The following is a 27,888-nucleotide window of genomic DNA, read 5'->3' as shown; positions in this document are numbered from 1 at the left end:
GTATTCCCAAGACCAGACAAATCCTGAGTTAATAGGCATCAGTGCTACAGAAGTCCAGAACCTGCCTTGGGCTGTGCTATTGGGTTGGCCAAAAAGTTCTTCCGGGTGTTTCTGTGACATCGTACCCAAAACCCGAACGAACTTTTTGGCCAGTCCAATACAGTCATTCCACTGGAAACCAACCAGAGGTACAGACTTTTCAAGTCAACTGATCAGAGAGTGATGCAATGTAGCAAGAGATTATGCAGTATAACATAATCCAATCTGTCTAAATTAAACCTTCCTATTCATTCATTACCCACTCCCTCTTCTTTCATATGTCTTTCCTTGCGATAAGAGAGGAGGGCCACAGTCCGTTAGTTCCCAGGAGAAGGATGGGCATCACCAGCTCTGTCTCTTCCTAGTGGCTGTGTAGGCGCTCACTGTGGATTGGATCATGTGTGTGAACTATACAACATATGTCTGTACCTACATGTATCTCTAAATGGGTGGATATAGGAGACCTTTGGTTGTCATTCCAGTCTATAGGCTCCCTACAGCTAGATGTACAGTCATTGCCTCAAGTGAGGCAGAGCGATATCAGAGAGTCAAGTCTCCAGCAGTGGAAGGGCCAGTACGTCACAAGGGAAGTGTCACCTGGCTGCAGAAGTTCAAAGTTTTCAAAATTGGTGGGCCCTAAAATGTTGATCCTAGATATGTTCAGTGTACATGACCTCCCCCTCCCCATATATAGAGTTTCATGTTTTTTATGAGTCTGTAAGCTAGGCAGTCCTAATACGTTGAATCCTAACGCAACTAATACATGTGTAGCTGTAGGTCTGACGTGTGCGCGAATCAGGCAACGCTACCGCGTTGATTCTAAACGTGATTCACATACGTCTGTGCTCACCTGGATATTGTTTTGTATATATGCAAACTGGGCGATGCTAATAGGTTGATCTTAATACGATGTGGTGACCTTTACCCAGTGAAGGTAGCTCTGGCATGTCGGTACAGCTGAAGCCAGAACTGAGACTTAAGTCCTCACTGGCGCGCTCTATAGGGAGAGCACGGTTACAGCTCGATTACAAGTCGGCACATCGGGCGTCTAGCCTGGTACCACGTCACTTGGGAGAAGCCTCTTCAACATTCAAGGACTTAACGCCCTAAGTGGGGAGAACAAGGATTGAAGTAGAAATGTCTACAAATTTACAAATCTCCGCTTCTGGGAATTAGTTGAATCCGGTTGTTTATAATCATAGAAAGGATGAATGGACTTTGACTGGTTTTCCAACTGAAAAGATGTCTTTTACCTAAACAGTTTGATTTAGCAGCTATAAGATTGGACTGTGTTTAAAATGAAAAAGGCAAATATCTTATGAAAGCACATAGAATTCTAAAACCAAGGACAGTGAATGGTTCCAGATTACGGTTTTAGTCATAAAAGGAAGTTCTTAGAGGAAGTTCTTCCTGAACATATGCTCAGTGAGCAAAGTGTGTGTCCGGAAGTATGTTTCAAATTCATAATGCATGTTTACTATCTGTGAAACCAACTTGAACTTCATTTCATTGCTTTATCCCTGGGCCAAGGGAATATACTAAAATATGAGGTGGGGTAGTGACATGCAGTGTATGGCAGTAAGTTGATAATCCTGGACATTTTTGTGGGGTCTGATGTTCATCATCAAAGCCTATCGAGATAAACATCATTCTGTTATTAAACACAATTTCCCATGCAACAGGATAAAAATATTAGAGCTTTCTCTTGTAAATTTGTGCTTGAGGAATATAAAAGGCAGGGCTCATGGCAGCTGTCCTGTAGATGAGCCTTGCTGTAATGCAAATGTGGCATTATGGGTCTCTACCATTTCGTTTGTCCTTTCTGGCCATTTCTAGTCATGACTCTGAATCTTGTCAGTTAAGATCAGGGGTATCATTTACTCATTTAAAAACCTGAGAAGGATGCAAGTTTTCAGGAACTGGATTCACTGATTCTGGTTGTTCTAGAAAACATTGCATAGGTAGAACCGGACTACAGGCAAAACTAAGCTGTCTTCAAGCAGTGCGCTTGGTATACCAGAATTTAGAAGGCGCGCATTTCTCTTTGTATACTCTCAGTGGATTATGATGTTTTGCATAGCTGTTTGACACAATTAAAGGTACCAAATTGCCAACTGGGAACAGTGAATTTGGAATGAAAATGCGCGTGCCTTCATGCCAGGCATATGGCTAGAGTACATGAAACCATGGAATTTATTTTTAAAATTTTTTTAATTTTTTATTTTCCTTATCCTTTTTTTTTCTTATTAGTCATCAATTTTATACACATCAGTGTATACAGGTCAATCCCAATCGCCCAAGTCAGCACACCACCATCCCCAACCCACCGCGGCTTTCCCCCTTTGGTGTCCATATATTTGTTCTCTACATTTGTGTCTCAACTTCTGCCCTGCAAACTGGTTCATCTGTACCATTTTTCTAGGTTCCACATATATGCGTTAATATATGATATTTGTTTTTCTTTCTGACTTACTTCACTCTGTATGACACTCTCTAGATCCATCCACGTCTCAACAAATGATCCGATTTCGTTCCTTTTTATGACTGAGGAATATTCCATTGTATATATGTACCACAATTTCTTTATCCATTTGTCTGTTGATGGGCATTTAGGTTGCTTCCATGACCTGGCTATTGTAAATAGTGCTGCAGTGAACATTGGGGTGCATGTGTCATTTTGAATTATGGTTTTCTCTGGGTATATGCCCAGTAGTAGGATTGCTGGATATATGATAATTCTACTTTTAGTTTTTAAGGAACCTCCATACTCTTCTCCATAGTGGCTGTATCAATTTACATTCCTAACACTGCAAGAGGGTTCCCTTTTCTCCACATCCTCTCCAGCATTTGTTGTTTGTAGATTTTCTAATGATGCCCATTCTAACTGGTGTGAGGTGATACCTCATTGTAGTTTTGTGGGGTTTTTTGTGTGGTTTTTTTTTGCGGTACGCAGGCCTCTCACTGTTGTGGCCTCTCCCATTGCGGAGCACAGGCTCCGGATGCACAGGCTCAGCGGCCATGGCTCACGGGCCCAGCCTCTCCGCAGCATGTGGGATCTTCCCAGACCGGGGCACGAACCCGTGTCCCATGCATCGACAGGTGGACGCTCAACCACTGCGCCACCAGGGAAGCCCCATTGTAGTTTTGATTTACATTTCTCTAATAATTAGTGATGTTGAGGAGCTTTTCGTGTGCTTCTTGGCCATCTGTATGTCTTCTTTGGAGAAATGTCTATTTAGGTCTCCTGCCCATTTTTAGATTGGGTTGTTTGTTTCTTTAATATTGAGCTGCATGAGCTGTTTATGTATTTTGGAGATTAAACCTTTGTCCATTGACTCGTTCGGAAATATTTTCTCCCATTCTGAGGGTTGTCTGTTCGTCTTGTTTATTTGCACAGCTTTGCTGTGCAAAAGCTTTGAAGTTTCATTAGGTCCCATTTGTTTATTTTTGTTTTTATTTCCATTACTCTAGGAGCTGGATCAAAAAAGATCTTGCAGTGATTTATGTCAAAGAGTGTTCTTCCTATGTTTTCCTCTAAGAGTTTTATAGTGTCCGGTCTTACATTTAGGTCTTTAATCCATTTTGAGTTTATTTCTGTGTATGGTGTTAGGGAGTGTTCTAATTTCATTCTTTTACATGTAGCTGTCGAGTTTTCCCAGCACCACGTATTGAAGAGACTGTCTTTTCTCCATTGTATATCCTTCCGTCCTTTGTCATAGATTACTTGACCATAGGTGCGTGGGTTTATCTCGGGGCTTTCTATCTTGTTCCATTGATCTATGTGTTTGTTATTGTGCTAGTACCATATTGTCTTGATTGTAGTCTTGACTATAGCTTTGTAGTATAGTCTGAAGTCAGAGAGTCTGATTCCTCCAGCTCCGTTTTTTCCCCTCAAGACTGCTTTGGCTATTTGGGGTCTTTTGTGTCTCCATACAAATTTTAAGATTTTTTGTTCTAGTTCTGTAAAAAATGCCATTGGTAATTTGATAGGGATTGCCCTGAATCTGTAGATTGCTTTGGGTAGTATAGTCATTTTCACAATGTTGATTCTTCCAATCTAAGAACATGGTATATCTCTCCATCTGTTGGTATCACCTTTAATTTCTTTCATCAGTGTCTTATAGTTTTCTGCATTCAGGTCTTTTGTCTCCCTAGGTAGGTTTATTCCTAGGTATTTTATTCTTTTTGTTGCAATGGTAAATGGGAGTGTTTTCTTAATTTCTCTTTCAGATTTTTCATCATTAATATATAGGAATGCAAGAGATTTCTGTGCATTAATTTTGTATCCTGCAACTTTACCAAATTCATTGATTAGCTCTAGTAGTTTTCTGGTGGCTTCTTTAGGATTCTCTATGTATAGTATCATGTCATCTGCAAACAGTGACAGTTTTACTTCTTCTTTTCCAATTTGTATTCCTTTTATTTCTTTTTCTTCTCTGATTGCCATGACTTCCAAAACTATGTTGAATAATAGTGGTGAGAGTGGACACCCTTGTCTTGTTCCTGATCTTAGAGGAAATGCTTTCAGTTTTTCACCATTGAGAATGATGTTGGCTGTGGGTTTGTCGTATATGGCCTTTATTATGTTTAGGTAGATTCCCTCTATGCCCACTTTCTGGAGAGTTTTTATCATAAATGGGTGTTGAACTTTGTCAAAAGCTTTTTCTGCATCTATTGAGATGATTATATGGTTTTTCTTCTTCAATTTGTTAATATGGTGTATCACATGGATTGATTTGCGTATATTGAAGAGTCCTTGCATCCCTGGGATAAATCCCACTTGATCATGGCGTATGATCCTTTTAATGTGTTGTTGGATTCTGTTGGCTTGTATTTTGTTGAGGATTTTTGCATCTATATTCATGAGTGATATTGATCTGTAATTTTCTTTTTTTGTAGTATCTTTGTCTGGTTTTGGTATCAGGGTGATGGTGGTCTCATAGAATGAGTTTGGGAGTGTTCCTTCCTCTGCAAATTTTTGGAAGAGTTTGAGAAGGATGGGTGTTAGCTCTTCTCTAAATGTTTGATAGAATTCACCTGTGAAGCCATCTAGTCCTGGACTTTTGTTTGTTGGCAGGTGTTTAATCACAGTTTCAATTTCATTACTTGTGATTGGGCTGTTCATATTTTGTATTTCTTCCTGGTTCAGTCTTGGAATGTTATACCTTTCTAAGAATTTGTCCATTTCTTCCAGGTTGTCCATTTTATTGGCATAGAGTTGCTTGTAGTAGTCTCTTAGGATGCTTTGTATTTCTGCAGTGTCTGTTGTTACTTCTCCTTTTTCTTTTCTAATTCTATTCGTTTGAGTCCCCTCCCTCTTTTTCTTGATGAGTTGGGCTAATGGTTTATCAATTTTGTTTATCTTCTCAAAGAACCAGCTTTTAGTTTTATTGATCTTTGCTATTGTTTTCTTTGTTTCTATTTCATTTATTTCCGCTCTGATCTTTATGATTTCTTTCCTTCTGCTAACTTTGGGTTTTGTCTGTTCTTCTTTCTCTAGTTCTTTATGTATAACATTATATGGTTTATTTGAGATTTTTCTTCGTTATTGAGGTAGGCTTGTATAGCTATAAACTTCCCTCTTCTAACTGCTTTTGCTGCATCCCATAGGTTTTGGATTGTCGTGTTTTCATTGTCATTTGTTTCTAGGTATTTTTTGATTTCCTCCTTGATTTCTTCAGTGATCTCTTGGTTATTTAGTAACGTATTGTTTAGCCTCCATGTGTTTGTGTTTTTTACATTTTTTACGCTGTAATTCATTTCTAATCTCATAGCGTTGTGGTCAGAAAGATGCTTGCTATGATTTCAATTTTCTTCAATTTACTGAGGCTTGATTTGTGACCCAAGATGTGATCGATCCTGGAGAATGTTCCGTGTGCACTTGAGAAGAAAGTGTAATCTCCTGTTTTTGGATGGAGTGTCCTATAAATATCAATTAAATCTATCTGGTCTATTATGTCATTTAAATCTTCTGTTTCCTTATTTATTTTCATTTTGGATGATCTGTCCATTGCTGTAAGTGAGGTGTTAAAGTCCCCCACTATTATTGTGTTACTGTCGATTTCCTTTTTTGTAGCTGTTAGCAGTTGCCTTGTGTATTGAGGTGCTGCTCTGTTGGGTGCATATATGTTTATAATTGTTATATCTTCTTCTTGGATTGCTCCCTTGATCATTATGTAGTGTCCTTCCTTGTCTCTTGTAACATTCTTTATTTTAAAGTCTGTTTTATCTGATATGAGTATTGCTACTCCAGCTTTCTTTTGATTTCCATTTGCATGGAATGTCTTTTACTGTCCCCTCACTTTCACTCTGTATGTGTCCCTAGGTCTGAAGTGGGTCTCTTGTAGACAGCATATATATGGGTCTTGTTTTTGTATCCATTCTGCAAGCCTGTGTCTTTTGGTTGGAGCATTTAATCCATTCACGTTTAAGGTAATTATTGATATGTATGTTCCTATTACCATTTTCTTAATTGTTTTGGGTTTGTTTTTGTAGGTCCTTTTCTTGTGTTTCCCACTTAGAGAATATCCTTTAGCATTTGTTGTAGAGCTGATTTGGTGGTGCTGAATTCTCTAAGCTTTTGCTGTCTGTAAAACTTTTGATTTCTCCATCGAAGCTGAATGAGATCCTTGCTGGGTAGAGTAATCTTGGTTGTAGGTTCTTCCCTTTCATCACTTGAAGTATATCATGCCACTCCCTTCTGGCTTACAGAGTTTCTGCTGAGAAATCAGCTGTTAACCTTATGGGAGTTCCCTTGTATGTTATTTGTCGTTTTTCCCTTGCTGCTTTCAATAATTTTTCTTTGTCTTTAATTTTTGCCACTTTGATTACTCTCTGTCTCAGCGCATTTCCCCTTGGGTTTATCCTGTATGGGGCTCACTGCGCTTACTGGACTTGGGTGGCTAGTTCCTTTCCCATGTTACGGAAGTTTTCGACTATAATCTCTTCAAATATTTTCTCTGGTCCTTTCTCTTTCTCTTCTCCTTCTGGGACCCCTATAATGCGAATGTTGTGGTGTTTAATGTTGTCCCAGAGGTCTCTTAGGCTGTCTTCATTTCTTTTCATTCTTTTTTCTTTATTCTGTTCTGCAGCAGTGAATTCCACCATTCTGTCTTCCAGGTCACTTATCCGTTCTTCTGCCTCAGTTATTCTGCTGTTGATTATAGTTTTCATTTTAGTTATTGCATTGTTCATCTCTGTTTGTTCTTTAATTCTTCTAGATCTTTGTTAAACATTTCTTGCATCTTCTCGATCTTTGCCTCCATTCTTTTTCTGAGGTCCTGGATCATCTTCACTATCATTATTCTGAATTCTTTTTCTGAAAGGTTGCCTATCTCCACTTCATTTAGTTGTTTTTCTGGGGTTTTATCTTGTTTCTTCATCTGGTACATAGCCCTCTGCCTTTTCATCTTGTCTATCTTTCTGTGAATGTGGTTTTTGTTCCACAGGCTGTAGGATTATAGTTCTTCTTGCTTCTGCTGTCTGCCCTCTGGTGGATGAGGCCATCTGAGAGGCTTGTGTAAGTTTCCTGATGGGAGGGACTGGTGAAACCATGGAATTTAAATTGTGGAAGGCAGCAAATTGCAAAAAGATTTCACAGCAAAAGGCATTATTGCCAACCTAATACATACAAAATCATAGCCCTTCCGTTTTTGTTTAGATTTAAGAGTTGAAGTGTTTCAACTGGAAGAATTCCATTGTTACAAGACAAACAAAAAAAGAAAAATTAGGCAGTGAGTTCAGTAATATCTATTTACTGTTTCAGGATATTGAATTTGTTTTGATTATATGAGTATTTCTTTGTGAAATTTCTCATCAGTTGAGTTCATTAACACAGCATAAGGTATGAGAAATGTTCCTTGTTGTCTTGCAAAACATCAACCCTCAAGAAGTTTATTTTTGCTTTTGTTATGGAGGATGCAAGAGGATATTACTGTTACCTTGTTTTATCATTGCTGGCCCTGTGACTTCTGAAATGAGGATCTTGGACGTGGCCAGGGATGGAAGAGGGAAACTCTAGGCAAAAAATAACGATTCCTTATCTTAGGAATTATATATATGTGACTGAAATGATTCAAGGAGACGCTGCAAATGGTAGAATGACGGCACAGCAAGAGCTTGCGTGTGTGGTGAAGTGCTATAATGTGCTACTGCTATATACTGGCACAATCTGTTGGAGGACTGGATTGTTTTCATGGAAAACAAAGGCTTGACTCGTGGGTGTTTCTTCACAAAGAGCTATTCATGAAGCCAGGTAGGGAGGATACAGGTTATGCTGCTCCAATCTGGGAATCCCTATAGATGCTGTATTTATTCCATTGTTTTGAGCCTGTTGTTGTCTGGAGGACTTTCTGGGTAAGCCAATATATCATATCTTACACAGGGACAGGGAGACAAGCTTTGTACCATTTCTACAAAAGCAAAGTAGACCTTTGTGTAAAAGGGAAAGGATCAGAGGGTCTCAGAAGTCTTTCCCTCTGTGCACGTGTGTTTGCTTGGATGGGGCAGGGAATGGGTTGGTGAGAAGGGGAGAAAGAAAAGAATTGAGGCATTTTCTGGTCACAGAAAAATGCTGGGAAAAGAGTCTTGAAGGAAAAGAGTTATGTTTTCTGTAACGTGACCCACAAACCTCTCTTGTGCACATATCAGAACAGAACCAGGGGGGATTTCAGTACTTAAATAACAGGATTCTTTGGTTTTCCCTGAAGCGTATTCCACTAAATGACAGAATTAGGGCCATTGTTGGCGATCTCTGCACCAGCTCAGCGTTTTTAACTCAGTGGTTCAAAATTGTGTCTGTGGTAATCCCCGGAGAAATTTGTTTTAAAAAAATATCGCATGTCCACCCTCCCCAACTGGCTCAGTAAGGATAGGATGGGCATAAAACTAGATTTTTTAAATAAGCATGCTGGCAAAACACCAGTGGAAACCAAGGTTGCTTTTTAAAACTGCCTAAATATCTTCTTTCTAATCCACAAAAGACATTCGCTAAATATTTCCTGATTTCTAATTTAAAAGACTTTGGGGGTAAATTAATACTCACCCCAAACACCTGGAAGAGCCACAGGAAACCAAGAGGTCAGAAGGATACTATCCATGGTCGAAGACCAAGTCTAGAGTCAAAAGGTCTGAATAAAGTGTCAACTTCAAAGTTTGGACCAGAGACCTGAAAAGCCAGAACCAAGGCACCTGGCCCTGGAACCAGACATAGCAAGAGGGCAGGCGGGTAGGAGTGTCCCCCAGAGTATTCTTGAAGGGCTGGGACTATATGCCAAGATCTTTTGATCTTCCAGTTAGAGCAGTAGCTCCCCAGAATCTAAACACAAAGCAAAACAAGCCTAGGACTCATATTAAGGATCAGAAATGTTTGGTAGGGAGGGACACCTTCCCTAATCCATGCCTGAGGCAGACATCTCTAATGACTAACGGCAAGCTTCCCCTGAACCCCGGTGTGGGCGCGAAATCATAGTCTTTCTTGGCAACCACTACCAATAAATCAGAACTGAAAGGAATGTGAAATCCACGTGCCATTTCTGAGGTAGTGTTGGGTTTCAATGAATGACCCTCGGTATCTCTTCCCATGCAGCTGTGTGTTGTCACCCTACTGAAGTCCTTGAACAGCTTCTGTTAAGATTAATCTGCTTAAAGGTAAAGAATAGTCAGAGAAATGGGGTGTGTTTGAATTAGGCTTTATTCTGTCTCTGATCACACATCTTTTTTTTTTTTTTTTTTAATGGCCCAAAGATGTACAGGAAGGAAAAGACCTAGTTCTCTTTGGAAGTAATATATTGGTTAATGCTTCTGCGCTATTTCATTTGATTAAAATTTTCTCCTCACCTTTTAGCAATTGAACTAACAATTGTGCAACACCTACTGTGCCCCTAGGGCTCTGGGAAGGGCTGTAATGTAGGTGTAAAGAAGGCACCATCCTTGTCAGACAGGAGCTGAAAGCTAGTGGTCCACACAGGCCTTCAAAGAAATATCACCTGGTGTGAGATAAGCTGCACTCGTCACACAAAGAATGCAGTATGGACACACAGAGAAAGGGACCTCCACTTAAGCTTCATGGAAAATGCAACAAGGGGCCGGAAGTGAACAGGCAGAGGAAGTGCTAAGACAATCCATTAAGAAATTCTATCACATGTGAAAAAGTAGGGGGATGCTGTTTTCAACATACAGTATGTGGACTGAGGAGACGACATTGTGCTTAGATCATTTTGACTCTTGCAAACCTGAGAGGTTTTTAAGAAAACCTCATTCTATGGGCAAATTTTGAAACAACGTGAACCCCACATTTCGCTCCCACATCAAACTTTTGGCAAGAATTGCCTCTTTCCTAAGGGGTGGGCCGAGTTAATTTGAAATACTGGAGCGTGTAAGCCGAAACACCAGCTGTTCTTTCTTAGGATGAAACATCCCCTTATGCATATGTTGAATTATGCGTGGTCTTCCCTGTGGTGCAGTCCCGCCCCCTCTCTGGTTTTGGGGGTCTCGAGTCAGAGATAACAGAGATAACGATGCAGTGGAAGAGTAGCTGTGTTTGGACTTTCTCTTTGAAGCTATGGAGATCCAACAAAAGTTTCCAAGTGTGGGAGGAGTGTGAGCGTAGGGTATCTTGGAAAGTGAATCCCAGGGATAGCACTTGAGGATGGAGGATGAGCCCAAGGTGAAGCAGCTAGAGAACTAGTTAAGTAGCTCTTGTCGTAGATGGATCAAAGGATGGCATTGCCTCGAAGAAAGCCTGAAGGACTAGAAAAGATAAAGCAGGTCCGAAAGCTGTTTTGAACATTAAAAGAATACGCGAACAGGCTGTCTTATATTCCTTTTTGTGTTACTTTGCTTTATTGCTGAAATCAGAGATACGGGTTTTTTTTTTTTTTTTTCTGTTTTGTGGGTTTTGCAAGTAGCGTTGCCCACTATTTAATCTTTTTTCAAACAGCAACTAAGTGAGGAAAGAAAGGACTCCTATTATCCCATCCTCTAGAGACAGCCATCGTCAACAGTCTGATGGCTCTACCTCTAGACGTATAAGTACACACACATACACAAACATTTTTTAAAATAAAAATTCTTCTTTTCCCTTCTGGAATGCTTACTAAGACCTTCACCTTGCATCTAAACACAGTGGAGAGAAACGTCCCAGGGCATAGGCGATGCTGAGGCCGTTTTTCTACCCGTGCATACTGGTGGTTGAGGCATTACTTCTGCTATTTAATTTTGTCTGCTCAAATTTTTATCAAAATCTTGTGAAATCATCTCTTTTCTGCTTCCTGCTGTGACCTTGGTGATAGCTGAGCTTCTCTCCAAACAGTCCTCTGAAGCCAGCTGTTTGCACATCTGGTATTAGCCCATGGCTTGGAATAGTACAGTCCTCTTTGCTCCCTTCATGATGCATCAGCTAATTTCAAGTGCTGTCACCTGGGATAATTGCAGCCTTCACCATCTCAGTCCTTTCCTTTAACCAGAGAAGGTAATTCAACAGGTAAAACCCAAGAGCCTGTGTAAAACTGAATTGAGCTAGAACTAATAAGGAAATAACTTACTGCATTAAAACCATTCAAGGCCCCAACCATTCAAGGTCTGAACAGAGACGTACTCAAGAAAAATATTTCTGCTAAAAAGAAGACTTAACAAGAGTGTTGAATCTGCCCCCCATAGTGTGCTCCCTGGAGCCCAGTTTTCCCATTAGATGGCTTTCATTTTGAGATGTCAGCCACCAAAAGACCTAGTCACCAGGACCCAGACCTCACCTTTATAACTGGTATCAGGATAATGAGACAAATCTCTGTTCTTCGGCATTTCTAAGACCATCAGAGACCACCCATCATTTTCACCAACAACTCTTCTCAAAGCGCAGGAAATCATAATGCAACATAGTTTACTGATGAGCAGTCAGAGGACTGCCAAATCCAGCCTTGGGGGCTGGAGATCCCTGTACTGTAGTTCATAATACGTCCTGGTCTCGTGAGCATTTCTTTCAGGTCCCAGTTGCCCTCTGGTCCTAGAAGACCGTTCCTCCCTACCCCCTCATCTTATGGTGCTCTGACTCTAATCACATTTTGGAATTTGCACATTTTGGGTGTGTCATTTAACCTTTTTGGTCCTAGGGTTTTTCATCTGCACAATGGGTATAATTATTCCTTCTATGTTTGTTTAAGAACAAATGAGTTCTCTAAATTGTTTAGCACAGCATTGAAAAGACTGATGATACCAGGTGCTGGTGAGGATGTGGGACAATGGGTGCTCTCATACTCTGCTGGTGGAAATGTCAAAGATAGTATAGTCACTTTGAAAAATAGTTTGGCACGTTCTTAAAATGAAAAGCGTGTACCTACTGTAAAACTCTAGCCATTCGTCCTCTATCTTTACCCGTGAGATATGAAAGAATATGTCCATACACAGACTTGCACGTCAATTTTTTTGTAGATTTATTATTTTTGTAAAAAGATTTATTATTTTTAAATTTATTTATTTATTTTTTTGGCTGTGTGCAGGCTCTCTCTAGTTGTGGCTACTCTTCGTTGAGGTGTGTGGGCTTCTCACTGCAGTGGCTCCTCTTGCTGCGGAGCACAGCCTCTAGGTGCACAGGCTTCAGTAGTTGTGGCATGTGGGCTCAGTAGCTGTGGTGCACAGGCTTAGTTGCTCCACGGCATGTGGGATCTTCCCAGACCAGGGCTCGAACCCGTGTCCCCTGCATTGGCAGGCGGATTCTTAACCACTGTGCCACCAGGGAAGCCCCGTAGATTTATTTTTAAGAGTCCAAAACTGGAAACAATCCAAGCACCCATCAATAGGTGAATGGATATGCAAATTACCGTCTCTTCATAAAATGGAATACTACTGTACAGTAAAAAGCATCAGAGTATTGATACGTCCAACAGCATGGATAAATCCTAAGTAATTACTCTGAGTGAAAGAATGCAGATCAAAAAAGAGTGTATAGGTATGATTCCATTTATATCAAATTCTTTTTTTTTTTTTTTTTGCGGTACGCGGGCCTCTCACTGTTGTGGCCTCTGCCGTTGCGGAGCACAGGCTCCAGACGCGCAGGCTCAGCGGCCATGGCTAATGGGACCAGCCGCTCCATGGCATGTGGGATCTTCCCGGACCGGGGCACGAACCCGTGTCCCCTGCATCGGCAGGCGGACTCTCAACCACCGCACCACCAGGGAAGCCCTCGAATCCTTTTTAATATCCAAATTAATCTATAGTAACAGAAAGCAGATCAGTTGTAGGCTGGGGGTGGTGCTGAAGAATGACAGAGGAGCACAAGGAAATTTGGAGGGTGATGTATGTGTTCACTTTCTTGATTATGGTGATGGTTTCAAGCATGTGTGTGTCTATATGTCAAAGCTCATCAAATTGCACACTTCAAATGTGTGCAGTTTCTTATGTATCAGTTATACATCAATAAAGCCTTTAAAAATTGCTTTGCACAGAAACCCTTCTCGTCTTCTTCCTTTTTCTTGAAACTTAATAATTAAGTGTTCTGGGACTTCCCTGGTGGCGCAGTGGTTAAGAATCCGCCTGCCGATGCAGGGGACACAAGTTTGAGCCCTGGTCCGGGAAGATCCCACATGCCGCGGAGCAACGAAGCCCGTGCGCCACAGCTACTGACCCTGCGCTCTAGAGCCCGCGAGCCACAACTACTGAAGCCCACGTGCCTAGAGCCCATGCTCCGCAACAAGAGAAGCCACCGCAGTGAGAAGCCCGCGCACCGCAACGAACAGTATCCCCTGCTCGCCGCAACTAGAGAAAGCCTGCGTGCAGTAAAAAAGACCCAATGCAGCAAAAAAAAAATATTAAGTGTTCTTATACCTATTGGCCTATTTGCACAGTGCTGACACAAGAAATTGCATCGGAAATAAAACTAGAATTGTATAAATGAGAGTATAGAGAACACCTCACACATTCTCTGACAAATGGTAAATGCTCATGAAAGGAGAACTGTCACCTTCCATCCTAGGCTCCCCTTAGCAAAAATTTTTGTCTAAGTCAAGGCAGGAGGGTGAACAGAAGGTGAAATAGTCATGCATTTGGGGAAACTGTAAGTAGAGGCTGTAGTGTGGCTTAGAGGGAAAGCAAGAGCTAACTCTGGAGAGGTGGGTAGAGGTGAAATCTTAGAGGACCCTGTATGTTTGACCTTGTTTTTTAAGGAATTGGGGTGTGAGCTTCAGTGAGTTTTAGGGCAGGGGTGTGATGCTGCTGGATTTATGTTTTAGAAAGATTACTCATGGCCTATGAGTAATGGTTTGCATGATAGTTGTAACATTGTGATTTATAATAAGAAATACGTATCTGATCTTCATTCCATTTCTGGCATGGAGCTGCTAAAACCCTTGGAATTTCCTAAACTAGGAGAGCCGTAAAGGTGTCTTTTGTTATGTTAATGGAGTACCTTTTGGGCCTCTGGGAGAGGTTGCCAGGAGTCAGGCTTGTGATTAGAGTTACAACTTCTATTTCCACCCCTGACCTCTGGGTCAGTCAGCATTGAGCAATGATTTATTCATTCGTGCCTACTTACTGCAGCCTCCGTAAAATCCCAAAAGGATGGGGTTTGGAGAACTTCTGGGTTGGTTAACACTTGGAGAATTGGGGAGAGCGGCGCGCTCCAAGAGCATTTCCCTTTCCCCGTACCTGTGATGTATACATATCTTCCCTCTGGCCATTCCTGAGTTATATTCTTTTATAAAAAGAAAAGAAAAGAAAACAACAGTCATCTAATTAGTCAATGTTCCTGAGTTCTGTGAGCCACTCCAGCAAAATAATCCAACCCAAGGAGGGGGCTGCTGGGACCTCCAGTCTATAGTCAGTAGATCAGAAGCACAGGTGACAACCTGGACAAGCAGTTGGCATCTGAAGTGCAGTCGGGGGTGCAGTCTCATGGGACTGAGCCCTTGACCTGGAATATGATGCTATCTTCCATAGTATCAGAACTGAGTTGATTTGTAGGATATCCTGCAGGTGTCAGAGTACTGGAGGAAAAGAAGTCCCATATGTTGGAATTGGGTGCAGAACATTTTACAGTTAATATGTGAAGTTCTGTCCTGGGCAGACAGACGGTGGTTACCAGTAAAGATTTAAATGGGTTTTTCCTATAACCAGACTTTTAGATCCATGATAGTATGCAACCTGAGGGGTGGGGAAGAGTGAAAACCGTCTGTTGGATGAAAAACTTGGATCAGAGCTGGTAGCCATGTACTTTCCTTCTCTTCCCTTTTGGTGAAGGGGCCAGCAAACCTCCAACACCAGAGAAAGTTAGATGGGCTTGGGAATTGCAATTCTGCTCACTCCCCTGTCTCGTAGGATGGTTGGTGGGGTGGAGACTTTGAAACACTGCCTCCAGTCTACACTCTCCCTCCCCAGGTAAAGAGAGGGACCTGCAGGTGAAACTGCAGTCGATACTATTCAGTAGTTGATATATATTATGGGTATTAGTAAGAGTTTGTTTTGAAGAGTATCTATATAGTAGAAATACCGTCTATACACATTTCCCCGTGCTTTGGGTATTCTCACCGTGTTGCCACCGTTCCCTCTTTCTCCAAAGGTGATGGGGGCTTTTGAACCGGAAGCAGTTCCTAATGAATAAAGCTGTCCTCAGCTGATTGGCCCTTTGTCTTGAGAATCAGGGTGCATGTTGTCTGCTATGGAGTTCCCACCCTCTGAGAGCCCAGCTTGTTAGCCTGTGCCTTTGGTAGCCCTCTACCCCTGCCCAGCACTACAGTTGACTCTCCACGTCTGCCTGGGTTGGGAGATAAAGCCATTGGGAAGGCAGTGCATCAGGAAGGGAATGGTCTCAAATGATAATCCAGTTACAGACTTGAAGGAGGGCTCATGTGGAATTTCTCAACTCTGACTGAATAAAAGTGACATTTTCCCATTCACATCTCAGGCACATAAGCGTATCTGAGAAGAGAGGGGAGCCACAGGTAGTCAACAGAGCAATTGTAGGGCCAGGCTGAGAGCACAGTGTGGCAAGGAATTTAAAGTACACGCCTGTGCCACTCAATTAGCAATTCCTTGAGGTTTCAAAAGTCTTTATAGGGGCTTCCCTGGTGGCGCAGTGGTTGAGAGCCCGCCTGCCGATGCAGGGGACACGGGTTCGTGCCCCGGTCCCGGAAGATCCCACATGCCGCGGAGCGGCTGGGCCCACGAGCCATGGCCGCTGAGCCTGCGCGTCCGGAGCCTGTGCTCCGCAACAGGAGAGGCCACAACAGTGGAGGCCCGCGTACTGCAAAAAAATAAAGTCTTTATATACGTGAAGGAGGAACTTCAGGCACACTTGGTCATCAGTAAAAATCCATTGGTAGACAATTAAATGATGAAACAAAAAGTCCTATTTTCTTTCCTGTGTCACAGGCTCTCCAGTCTTCACCTCTGAACTTCGAAGCAATGATCTTTTCTGCTTTCTCACTTCCAAGAAGCTAAAACTGTTGCCAGAGAGGCTTGATTTATATATGAGTCAGTTTTTCACACCTGGGAAATTCTGGCTAACAGACCCAAAGCCCTGTATCAGTTTGTGGTGACCGGGTTTTAGCATCCAAGACCGGATATGTACGCTGGCTAAATCTGTCTTCCAATTCAACCAGTTCCATCGTGTTTCTCCAGTAACCTTCCCAGTGCCCTGTCAAAGTGACTAGGTTCGGATGCCATGGCCAGATTACCCTGTAGATGTGGTGAGCGCTGCTGCCTGTGCTGGATCACGTGCCAGATGAATGAGGTGCTTCGTTTTAACCCAGTAATCAGATTATTATCTCCTTGTTTAATGTTCCAGATCTTGAGATCTAGAAGTAGGTTATGCAATTGTATTTTAAGAAACTTAACTAGAGGCAAGGAACCACCCAAACGTTTTTATTTGTTTAGTGAAATTTAATTTAATTTTTAATCCCCTTTTCCCAGAATCCTTGCTGGGTGGACAGGGGTAGAGATAAGTGTATAGGTCTTTGGCATTTTTGTAATAGTTTTGAAATTGGGACATTACCCAGTTATATCGTAGTGGGAAATGGGCTCACAATCTTCAGATTTTCCGCTGTTGAAAATATGGCACAAAAGCTTATACACAACAAACAGAGGCAAACTGCTGACACAGGAGTTGAACCGAACACTCTAGGAAGACCTACGTAAGAGAAGGAGACTTCACCATCTGATTCCGGGGTGAAGAGCTGTGCGGATGATTTGTAAGCAAGCTCGTTAAATTTTCAATCCCAGTAACCAGCTCTGGGAAATGGAAGGGACTATCGTTTCATTTTGTCATAGAAATCCAGTTTCCCACTACAGCTGTTACAAAAAGAAAATGTAAGGAAATGATTTCTTAATGAGTGATGCTGGCAGTCGGTCTGCCTGATACAGAAGCATCAGTGTCTGTAATGGGTCCTGAGGTACCTAAAATTGAAAACCGTCTCTCTGACGTGTCTGTGCATTCCATTCAGCTCTTATGTTCTAGTTGATTGCTTGGCTTATAACCAACAGTCAGTTTTTTGATCCAATGCCTCCCATTGCACAGTTCTGAAAAAACAGGTTAGTAGATGTACGGAAACAGCAAATATGAAAGGTTTTTTTCCCCATAATGACACCACCTTTTTTTCCCCTCCGGTGCCTACTACCTCTGAGCTAGACATTCTAGGAGAGAGGATTTTAAAATAGTTTCCTTTTCTTTTAGAATGGTCTCTGCTATTTAGCAATCCATTTTTAAGTGCCTGTAACATGCTAGGCCCAGAGACCCCACCAACAGGGGACCTTATCCCTCGTTTTTAAAAGAAAAGTTCTCCAGTGCCTTCCCATTGATAATCATAATTTATTATTTTTACCTCCCTGCCACGATCAAAATTAGAATAGTATTTAAGCACGTCCTTAGAGCCTGTAAGACTTAGATCAAGGTCATAGACTATGGCCTGTGAACCAAATCCAACCAGCTGCTTGTTTTTTGTTTGTTTGTTTGTTTTTGCGGTACGCGGGCCTCTCGCTGTTGTGGCCTCTCCCGTTGTGGAGCACAGGCTCCGGACGCGCAGGCTCAGCGGCCATGGCTCACGGGCCCAGCCACTCCGCGGCACGTGGGATCCTCCCGGACCGGGGCACGAACCCGTGTCCCCTGCATCGGCAGGCGGACTCTCAACCGCCGCGCCACCAGGGAAGCCCCAGCTGCTTGTTTTTATAAGTAAAGTTTGATTGGAACACAGCCATGTTTATTAATTTACATATTCCCTATGGCTGCTTTTATGCTACGAGGACAGACTTGAGTAGATGTGGCAGAGATAGTATGGCCTGCAAAGCCGAAAATACTTATCATCTGAATCTTGACCAAAGAAGTTTGATGTCCTTGACTCGGATGCTCTGGTGCTTTCCTATCTCTTGGATCCTTGTTTCACGTGCATCTCATGCTCAGTGATTTCCCTTTCGTCTTGCTGAAATTATTTCTTCGCTTAACATACCGAGACCATTTCCTTCCCAGGACCTCTGCACAGATGTGCCCTCTGTCAAGGCTGCTGTCACCGAGAACTTCTCATGCTGCCTTTTTTCATCACTCAGCTCCCAGCTTACAGACTCATATCAGAGGGATCTTTTAACTCTCCTCCATCCAAGCTCTCTCCATCCAGTTACATTCTGTTCCGTCCTAGCATTCATCAGTACCTAATGTCAGCTATTGTTGTGTTATGTGTTTTTCACCCGTACACTTGGTTTGTCTGGTTCTTTTCTGGATCCCTAGGACCCCAAATGGTGACTGGCCCTAGTAAACACTCAATGAATCCCTGTGGGTTGAATGAATGAATGAATGAATGAATGAATCTGTTTTGGAGTAAGATATAGCCCCTCCCCTAAATAAACAGTTTAGAAGTGGAGAGAGCCATGTAAACTAATATCTGCAAAAATCACTAAAATATAAAACCATAGGAAAGTAGGTTTATAGTAAGAAATGAGAGAGAGAATTTGCTGGAGGAATATATGCATGAAGACGACACAGACAAAGCAAATCTTCAAGGATGACTAGGCATTGTTGGACAGAGAAGGGCTTTCTAAACTGAAGGAATTGATTGGGGAAGTGATTTATTGAAATTGATTACCATTGAATATATAAAAGTGTCCCATCTCACAAACTATTTTCAGTCCCCAGAAGAGTAAAGCTGATGAAAAAATCCAAAAGTTCACATGATGGTGAGGGCATGGAAAGATGGATATTCTTATGAACTACAAATGGATGTCTAAACTGATCAAATCTTTTTTTTATTAATCTGGATTATTTAAAAATTTTTCTTTAATTTTAAATTTTGTCCAGTTGTATTGAGATAGATTTGACATATATCATTATATTAGTTTAAGGTGCAGAACGTGAATGATTTGACATATGTATATATTGCAGAATGATTACCACGATCAGTTTAGTTAATATCCATCGCTTCAAATAGCTACAAGTTTTCTCTTTCCTTATGATAAGAGCTTTAAAGATGTAGTTTCTCAGCAACTTTCAAATATACAGCACAGTATTGTTAACTATAAGTCACCATGCTGTACATTACATACCAGAAATTATGTATGTTATAAATGGAAGTTTATAGATTTTTTTTTTTTTTGCGGTACGCGGGCCTCTCACTGTTGTGGCCCCTCCCATTGCGGAGCACAGGCTCCGGACGCACAGGCTCAGCGGCCATGGCTCACGGGCCCAGCCGCTCCGCGGCATGTGGGATCTTCCCGGACCGGGGCACGAACCCGTGTCCCCTGCATGGGCAGGTGGACTCTCAACCACTGCGCCACCAGGGAAGCCCGTTTATAGCTTTTGATCATCTTCACTCAATTCACTCCCCACCACTTCTGGCAATCACCTGTTGTCTCTTTCAGTTCTTTTTTTTTTTAGATTCCACATGTAAGAGAGATCCTACAAGAGATTGTTTGGCTTTCTCTGACTGACTTATTTCACTTAGCGTAATACCCTCAAGGTCCATCCATGTTGTGAGCAATGGCAGGATTTCCTTCTTTTTAACGGCTATTTTGTTCACATATTTTTCTTTTGTTCATATATACATACATATGTATGCTTATATAAATATACATATATATAATCTTCTTTATCCATTCATCTACTGGTGGACACTTAGGTTGTTTCCATGACTTAGCTATCGTAAATAATGCTCTCATGAACATGGGGTGCATGTACCTGTTAAAAATATTGATTTTGTTTCCTTTAGATATATTCCCAGAAGTGGAATTGCTGGATTATATGGTAGTTCTATTTTTAATTTTTTGAGGACCCTCCATACTGTTTTCCATAGTGGGTGTACCAGTTAACATTCCCACCAACAGTGCACAAGTGTTCCCTTTTCCCTACGTTCTCACCAACACTTGTTACCTGTTGTCTTTTTGATACTAGGCATTCTCACAGATGCGAGGTGATATTTCATTGTAGTTTTGATTTGCATTCCCCTGATGATTTGTAATGTCAAGCTCCTTTTCGTTAACCTGTCGGTCATTTGTATACCTTCTTTGGAAAAATGTCTATTCAGTTCCTCTGCTCATTTTTTAATTAGATTGTTTGGGTTTGTTTTGTTTTTGGGTTTTTTTGGCTATTGAATTGTATGAGTTCTTTATATATTTTGGATTTTAACTTCTTATATATGATTTTCTCCCATTACAAAAGTTGTTTTTCATTTTGTTGATGGTTTCCTTTGCTGTGCAGAAGTTTTTTAGCTTGATGTAGTCCCACTTGTTTTTTTTTTGCTTTTGTTGTCTTCGTAGTTGAAGTCAAATGCAAAATAATCACTGCCAGTACAGATGTCAAGGAGCTTACCTCCAGTTTTCTTCTGGAAGCTTTATGCTTTCAGGTCTTAAGCTCTAGTGTTTTCCCAGTTTGAGCTGATTTTTGTATCCCTAGGTATTTCTCTTTTTTTTGTTTGATGGTAGTATATAGAAATGCAACTGATTTTTGTATATTGATTTTGTATCCTGCAACTTTACTAAATTAGTTTATTTGTTCTAATAGTTTTTTGGTGGAGTCTTGAGGATTTTCTGTAATATAATGTCACCTGCATATAGAGATAGTTATTTCTTCCTTTCCAGTTTGACTGCCTTTTATTTATTTATGTTGCCTAATTTCTTGGCCAGGGCTTCCTATGCTGTGTTGGATAAAAGTGGTGACAGTGGACATCGTTGTCTTGTTTCTGATACTAGAGGAAAAGCTTTTAGCTTTTTCCATATATTAGTTGTGGACTTGTCATTATGGCCTTTATTATGTTGAGATATGTTTTCTCTATACCTAGTTTGTTGAGACTTTTTATCATAAATGGATATTGAATTTTGTTGAATGCTTTCTCTATACTTATTGAGATAATAATGGGATATTTATTCTTCATTTTGTTAATGTGGTAGATCACATTGATTGATTTGTGTGTGTTGAACCCTGGAATAAATCCCAATTAATCATGGTGTGTGATCCTTTTCATGTACTGTTGAATATTGGTTGCTAATATTTTGTTAAGGATTTTTGCATTTATGTTCATCAGGGATATTGATCTCTAATTTTCTTTCCTTGTAGTGTCCTTACCTGGTTTTTGCATCAGGAGAATGCTAGCCTTGTAAAATTAGTTTGGAAGTGTTCACTCCTTTTCAGTTTTTTGAGGAGTTTGAGAAGGATTTGTTATGTATTCTTCTTTAAATGTTTGGTAGAATTCATCAGTGAAGCCATATGGCACTGGAATTTTCTTTGTTGTGAGGTTTTTGATTATTGATTTGATCTCCTTACTAGTAATTTGTCATTTCAGATTTTGTATTTCTTCATGATTCATTGTTGCTAGGTTGTATGCTTCTCGGAATTTTCCATTTCTTCTAGGTTGTCCAATTTTTTGGTGTATACTTGTTCATAGTAGTCTCTTATGATCATTACCCTGGTTTAATTAGTTAACCTTTCTGTGTGTCGACTTCCTTATTTACAAAATGAGAATGTCAATAATATTTATCTTAAAAGGTTATCATAAGAATTGAATTAGTTAATTCATTTTATATATGTATGCATATATACATTCCATATATATGGAATATGTATATGGAAATACACACACACACACCAGGCATGGTTGTATATGCTGAGGAAATAGCAGGAAGCCAAAGAGATTAATATTTCAGTCTACATTCCAATGGAGGGAAGAAACATTTTAAATAAATATATGAAACCTATAGAGAATGTCAGACTATGACAAATAATATGGAAAAAAATTTAAAAAGTGCCAGGATGTGGGGGGCGGGAGGGCAGTATTTGCAATTTTGAATAGGTACTCAAAGAAGGCCTCACTGAGAAGATGAACTGTGAGCAACGATGTCAAGAAGCAAGCTATGAGATCTAGGAGAAGAGCATTCCAGGTACAGGGAAGAACAGTGCAAAGGTCCTGAGGCAGAAGGATGTCAGGAATGTTTGTGAGAACAGGGAGAGCAGTATTTGTAAGGAGGTTCATAGTAGGAGGTGGGCATAGAAGGACAGGGAACACAGCATCGATTCATGTGAATCAGGTTGGATGAGATGGGAATCCTTTAGAGGGTTTTGTATGAAAGCAAAATCATTTGACTTAGATTTTTTTTTTTTTTTTTTTTTTTTGCGGTACGCGGGCCTCTCACTGTTGTGGCCTCTCCTGTTGCGGAGCACAGGCTCCGGACGCTCAGGCTCAGCGGCCATGGCTCACGGGCCCAGCCACTCCGCAGCACGAACCCGCGTCCCCTGCATCGGCAGGCGGACTCTCAACCACTGCGCCACCAGGGAAGCCCTTGACTTAGATTTTTAAAGGATCAACTGACATCCATTTTATTTCATGTGAAATACTCAAAACAGTGCCTGTACATATTAAAAGTATTAAATGCTCATTAAAGTTTAGGTATTTTTATCTGTAGTATTAGCATCATCATTGTCTAGCTTGAATGCATTTTCTAAAATTTTATAAGGGCTCATATATATATATATATATATATATATATATACACACACATACATATACATATTTTTTAAAATAAGAAAACCTTCATCTTTCCTTACTCCTTTACACACCTATGCACATGCCACTTTCCTACTACTTGTGAGAAGCCAGTTTGTGATGGGAAACACAAGGAAACTGAATTCTTGCACCAACCCTTCCCTGGAACTCAGTCTAGAAACAGTTAAACCTGAGTAGACCTGGGACCAGGCACTAGGGCTCCCACCCATAACTATGCAGTAATTTAACTACAATATAACAGTATCTCTACAGCTTTGATTTGACAATAACAGTTTGGCATTTCAAATACTATTTTGAAGCACTCATTGCTTCTGGCAACTGCCCCACGGGATTTCTTCTTTGACCTTTTTTTAAGTGCAGCTTAATCAAGTAGCAGATAGTGAGAGAATGGTTCCATATTCGTAGCCTTGTTTTCCTGTGATTTTCTGTTTAATCAGTTGGCTATTTTGGACAGTTTCCAATTTCAAGCGTTCATTCTTCATTCATCCCACAAATATTTTTTCGAAAGCCTACCATGTGCCAGGTACTTTTCTAGGTTTGGGAGATAAAACAGAAAACAAGACAATTCTCTGGCCTCATGGAAATTACATTCTGTTAGAATAGTAAGACAGTCTACAAATAAACGGATGATAAGAAGAAATGGGGGAAATAAAGAAGAGTGTGGAATAGACTTTGTCAGGGACTGTTTTAGATAGTGGTGGTCAGGGAGGGCTTCCTGGAGGAGGTGCTCTTCAACCTGAAACCTGCCTGAAATGAAATGATAGAGGGAACAGCATGGGAAAATCCCTCAGTGGAGAGTGTGATTGGCTTGAGAAACAGAAGCTGGAGTGTAGAAGATGGAGGTAGGAGATGGAGTTAGCGAGAGAGCCAGGGCTTTAGAATCCATTCTGAGCAAGATGGGTAGCAGTAGGAGGCTTCAGAGGATGTCATATGACGTATGTTTTAGAAAGACCGCTTTTACTGCTTGTTAGGAGCAAACTGTAGAGGGGAAAACGGAGGATCAAAGAGGCCAGATAGAGGTTTCATAATCACCTGCACATTTGCTAGAACTTTTGAAACTATACCCTTGACGCAATGCATGGGACGAGAAAAAAAAGTGAATCAAAGTGATTTACTCACAGTGTAAGCATCACGCGTTCCTACCTTTGGGGAACCCATTTTAGCAGTTCAATTAGGTAGGCAAGGTTCTACAACTTCCCTGAAGTAGGAAATCCTGTGGGCAATGTCCCAGAGATCCTGACCCTAATTTTTCCTCCTCTCTCTGAAAAGATGTGGGTATTTCAGGCCCTCCCACCTGCCTGGTGGCCACCTGAGATAGTTCCCAGAAAACAAATGAGCCTCCCAGGTGTTCCCTCCCCCTAATCGATTCAGCACATTTTATAGAGCACCTTGATGTGCTGTCTGCCGTGCATCTGGACCACAACGTGGGGCCTTGCAGTTGTATCCTGCACAATGCCTGGGGCTGCCACTCACACAGCCTGTGATGAGAATTCCACTCCGTGGAGTTTTATGTGTAACCTGCACAATGGTACCCTGCGTCCTGCCACTGTGCTAGGCCCTGAGAATAGAGATGACCAAGACATCATCTTTTCAGTTCACAGAGAGCCTACGGTAGAGTGATTACCCTTGTCTTGGTTTTCTAATGAGTTCATTTATTTATCACCATCTTTTTTGTTTGTTTGTTTGTTTGTTTTTCTGCGGTACGTGGGCTTCTCACTGTTGTGGCCTCTCCCGCTGCGGAGCACAGGCTCCGGACGCGCAGGCTTAGCGGCCATGGCTCACGGGCCCAGCCGCTCTGCAGCATGTGGGACCTTCCCGGACCGGGGCACGAACCCGTGTCCCCTGCATCGGCAGGCGGACTCTCAACAACTGCGCCACCAGGGAAGCCCTATCACCATCTTTTATGTAAATATAGAAGTGGCTGGACTAACATCGGGGTTCATTTCCAAAAAGGTGAAACTTCAGACCTGTCTCCTCGACTGGCCTTGGGCAGTATTCATCCTGAAAACGCATCACAAACATATCAGACCAAAGCAGGTTGCAGAGGTGAGCTGCAGCCAGGGCTGACTGGAGATTCCAGATACATCCCTGAGCACCATTGGGCCTCTGCTGCAGCGTTGCAGCCTCTCCTCAGTGCTCAGGGCTCTCACACCACAAGCAAGATGAAATATACGATCTGGGAAAACCAGCAGATGGTGAGTTGCCTCACCTCTCAAGGGGTTAAAAGTATCAATTTAACGTCACTGTGGAAGGAGGGGTAAAGTTGCCTTCTATTTCCTGACCTTCCTTTCTGTGTGTGTGTGTGTGTGTGTGTGTTTCTGATGTGGACCACACTTTCTCATCTTATATGGTCCATTGACTTTTACTGCAAAGAAATGATCTGTTTAGTCAGTTGTTGATTGATTCATTCATTCATTCTTTCAGTATGTATTTAGGAATAGCACCTTTGCGCCTGACACTGTCTAGGCTGTGAGTACAGTGATCAAAATTGACAAGGCTTGTATTTTCATGAAACTTACATTCTAGTGAGGGAGAAAAATGAACATATAATTTTAGATAGTCACACGTGTTCTGAAGAAACTGGTGAATGGGAATAGAGGGTGGCTGGAGAGAGCAGTGCGACTTCAGATTTGGTCAGGCAAGGCCTCACCGAGGAGGTGATATTTAAGATGAATCAGTGATGAGAAGGGTTCAGAGGGTAAACATGATCTGTTCAACTCACACTGAGCTGCCAGATACTTCCCTTTACCCTTCCTCTCCCCTGTTGTGCTTTTGTTCCTTTTTTTTCCACCAAATACTGTAATGATTCTGTAAGAGGCCTGAGTGGTAGGTGGAGAATGGTATAGGCTTGAGGGAGGGTGTCTCTGAATGTTTGTATGGCGGAAACAGTGATTACGGCAGAGAGAGAAAACTTAAAACGACAGAAGAGTGAGCACACCATTTTAAGAGTGACATGATTACTATTGTTTGCTTATTTGTTATTTACAACCTTTTAAAAATGTAAAAAACCCCACATTTTTAGCTTTGTGTGCAGGTCAGATTTGGCCCACAGGCTATAGTTTGCGGACCCCTGCAGTCCAGTGGGCTAGTAAGTTGCCTTCCTTGACTACAGTTGGCTGTACCAGTTATAGCACATTGCTCCTTAGGGCTGTTAGCATATGTGAAGGGTATGATGACTCCATCCATTAGATGGTATTCATAGGAAGGCTTCTAATTGCTTTGTTTCTTGGCGTGGCTCAATGTTTTTGTTCGTTTCCATGAGCATGAGATTTTAAAGTATGTTATTTGCTGGAGCCATGGCTGGCATTAGAAGTTAAAACTGCACCTTTCAACAGATAGACCCTATAATGCTGGCTGGTCCCAGGGGTGGAGGAAAACTAGGACAGGCATCTCAACATGCTCTCCAGCTGACCAGGACAAATCATAGAGAAGGAAAAGGAGAAGTTCTGGGATGGACAACAGACCCCTTATTATGTGCAAGACAGCAAGTATCTCCCTTCTCTTTCTGCTTCCTACTCCCCTGAACAGATGGAGAGTGAGAGAGAGCTAGATTGTCAGGAAGACCAGAGGACGAATTCCCCTTGACCATCAATGCCAGGTGTTGAGCCTTGTTAAACAGTAAAATTTGCATGCAAATCAGTACCTTCTCTGGATCTCAAGATTCTGTTCTGCAGCCATCAATATCTAATGTAAAGATGGAAAGACTTGTATTAGCCAATCCAGGCTAGGGTATGAAGACAAATCCGCACATCCCAGTGGCTGCCGACCAAGTAGAGTCTGACGAGGGCTGGGTAGTGACTCTCTATCGTCTACTTACGCTATGTGGAACACGTGACTTCAGAGGTTGCAGTAGCAGGGGAGGGTGACAGAGTGTCTGGGAGATGCAAGGGATGTCGGGCAAGCACTGGTTCCGCCTCAGGATATGCTGTCACCACCCACCTGTCCTTTGATAACACACGTACACTTAGGTCATATTCCCCACCCATTTATCCAGCCTCCTCAGTAAAGACACAATGCCCCCAACCCTTCCAATAGAGGAAGGATACTTTCTTTAAAACATTTAATCAGTTACCACCAAAGGGGTCTCTTGCTCATGAGCTTTGTTTACAGGGTCTTGAAGTTGTCCTTCAGAAGGCATTAAACCAACTAGAACTTTTTAATCCTTGGAACACCTGTAAAATTAATTTAAAAAGTTGCGACCTTTGCTCAAGTTTCTGAAAATCCTATTGGCACTTCTGTAGTTAGTGAAGCACACTTCAGAGTGGGCTGGATAAACATACTTCTGCACAGGGCAGAGAGTTGCTCCCTGCTGCAAAAATAAGCGTTTTGTATCCATAGTGGAATAATCAATAATTGACTTTGGTGGATTAAAAATGGAGCAGTGATGACTGGAAACGCGAATTTGTCTTTCCAGAAGGACTACCAGTTTGGATTTTATGAAGATATCTAGAGTTAATGAAAGCAAAGGGCAAGAATGCAAGGACTGAAGTTTTTTTTTTTTTCCCTTAAATCTTCATATAGGCCACTTGGAAGAGAATTTCCACTCACAAGACATTTGAACTGTGGGTGTAATCTAGCCCAGTTCTTTTATTCTACAGATCTGAGGTCAGAGACTCAGATTGGAAGTGACCTGCCTGGGTCCCATCATCACTGGCAGCCTTGATTTCGTTTAACTGGGGCTCACGTAAATGATGTTTCTCATAATGCGCTCATAGCACCTCAGTATCTTTGCTAATGGCTTTTTCATCGTTTTTAGAAGTGCTTCTTGAATTTTTTAAATTATAAAAGTAATATTTGCCATATAAAATTAAACGCTGGGAATTTTACACAGCCTTTTGTTCTTTCTTTTTTTAAAACCATGAAACTAAAAGACGTTAAGACGTTT

General features: G+C 41.5%; 1 protein-coding gene across 1 annotated transcript in view; it reads left to right on the top strand.

Moving 5' to 3' along the window:
- Positions 1-27,888, top strand: part of GRM7 (glutamate metabotropic receptor 7) — a 567,524-nt gene that overhangs the window by 398,142 nt on the left and 141,494 nt on the right. The window lies entirely within an intron of this gene.

Source organism: Aethalodelphis obliquidens, unplaced genomic scaffold (assembly GCF_003676395.1).
Source record: "Aethalodelphis obliquidens isolate GAN/ISIS:26980383/991018 unplaced genomic scaffold, ASM367639v1 scaffold86, whole genome shotgun sequence".
NCBI classification, from domain to species: domain Eukaryota; kingdom Metazoa; phylum Chordata; class Mammalia; order Artiodactyla; family Delphinidae; genus Aethalodelphis; species Aethalodelphis obliquidens.
The sequence above is the reverse complement of the archived record's forward strand: the minus strand, read 5'-3'. Positions and strand labels throughout refer to the sequence as shown.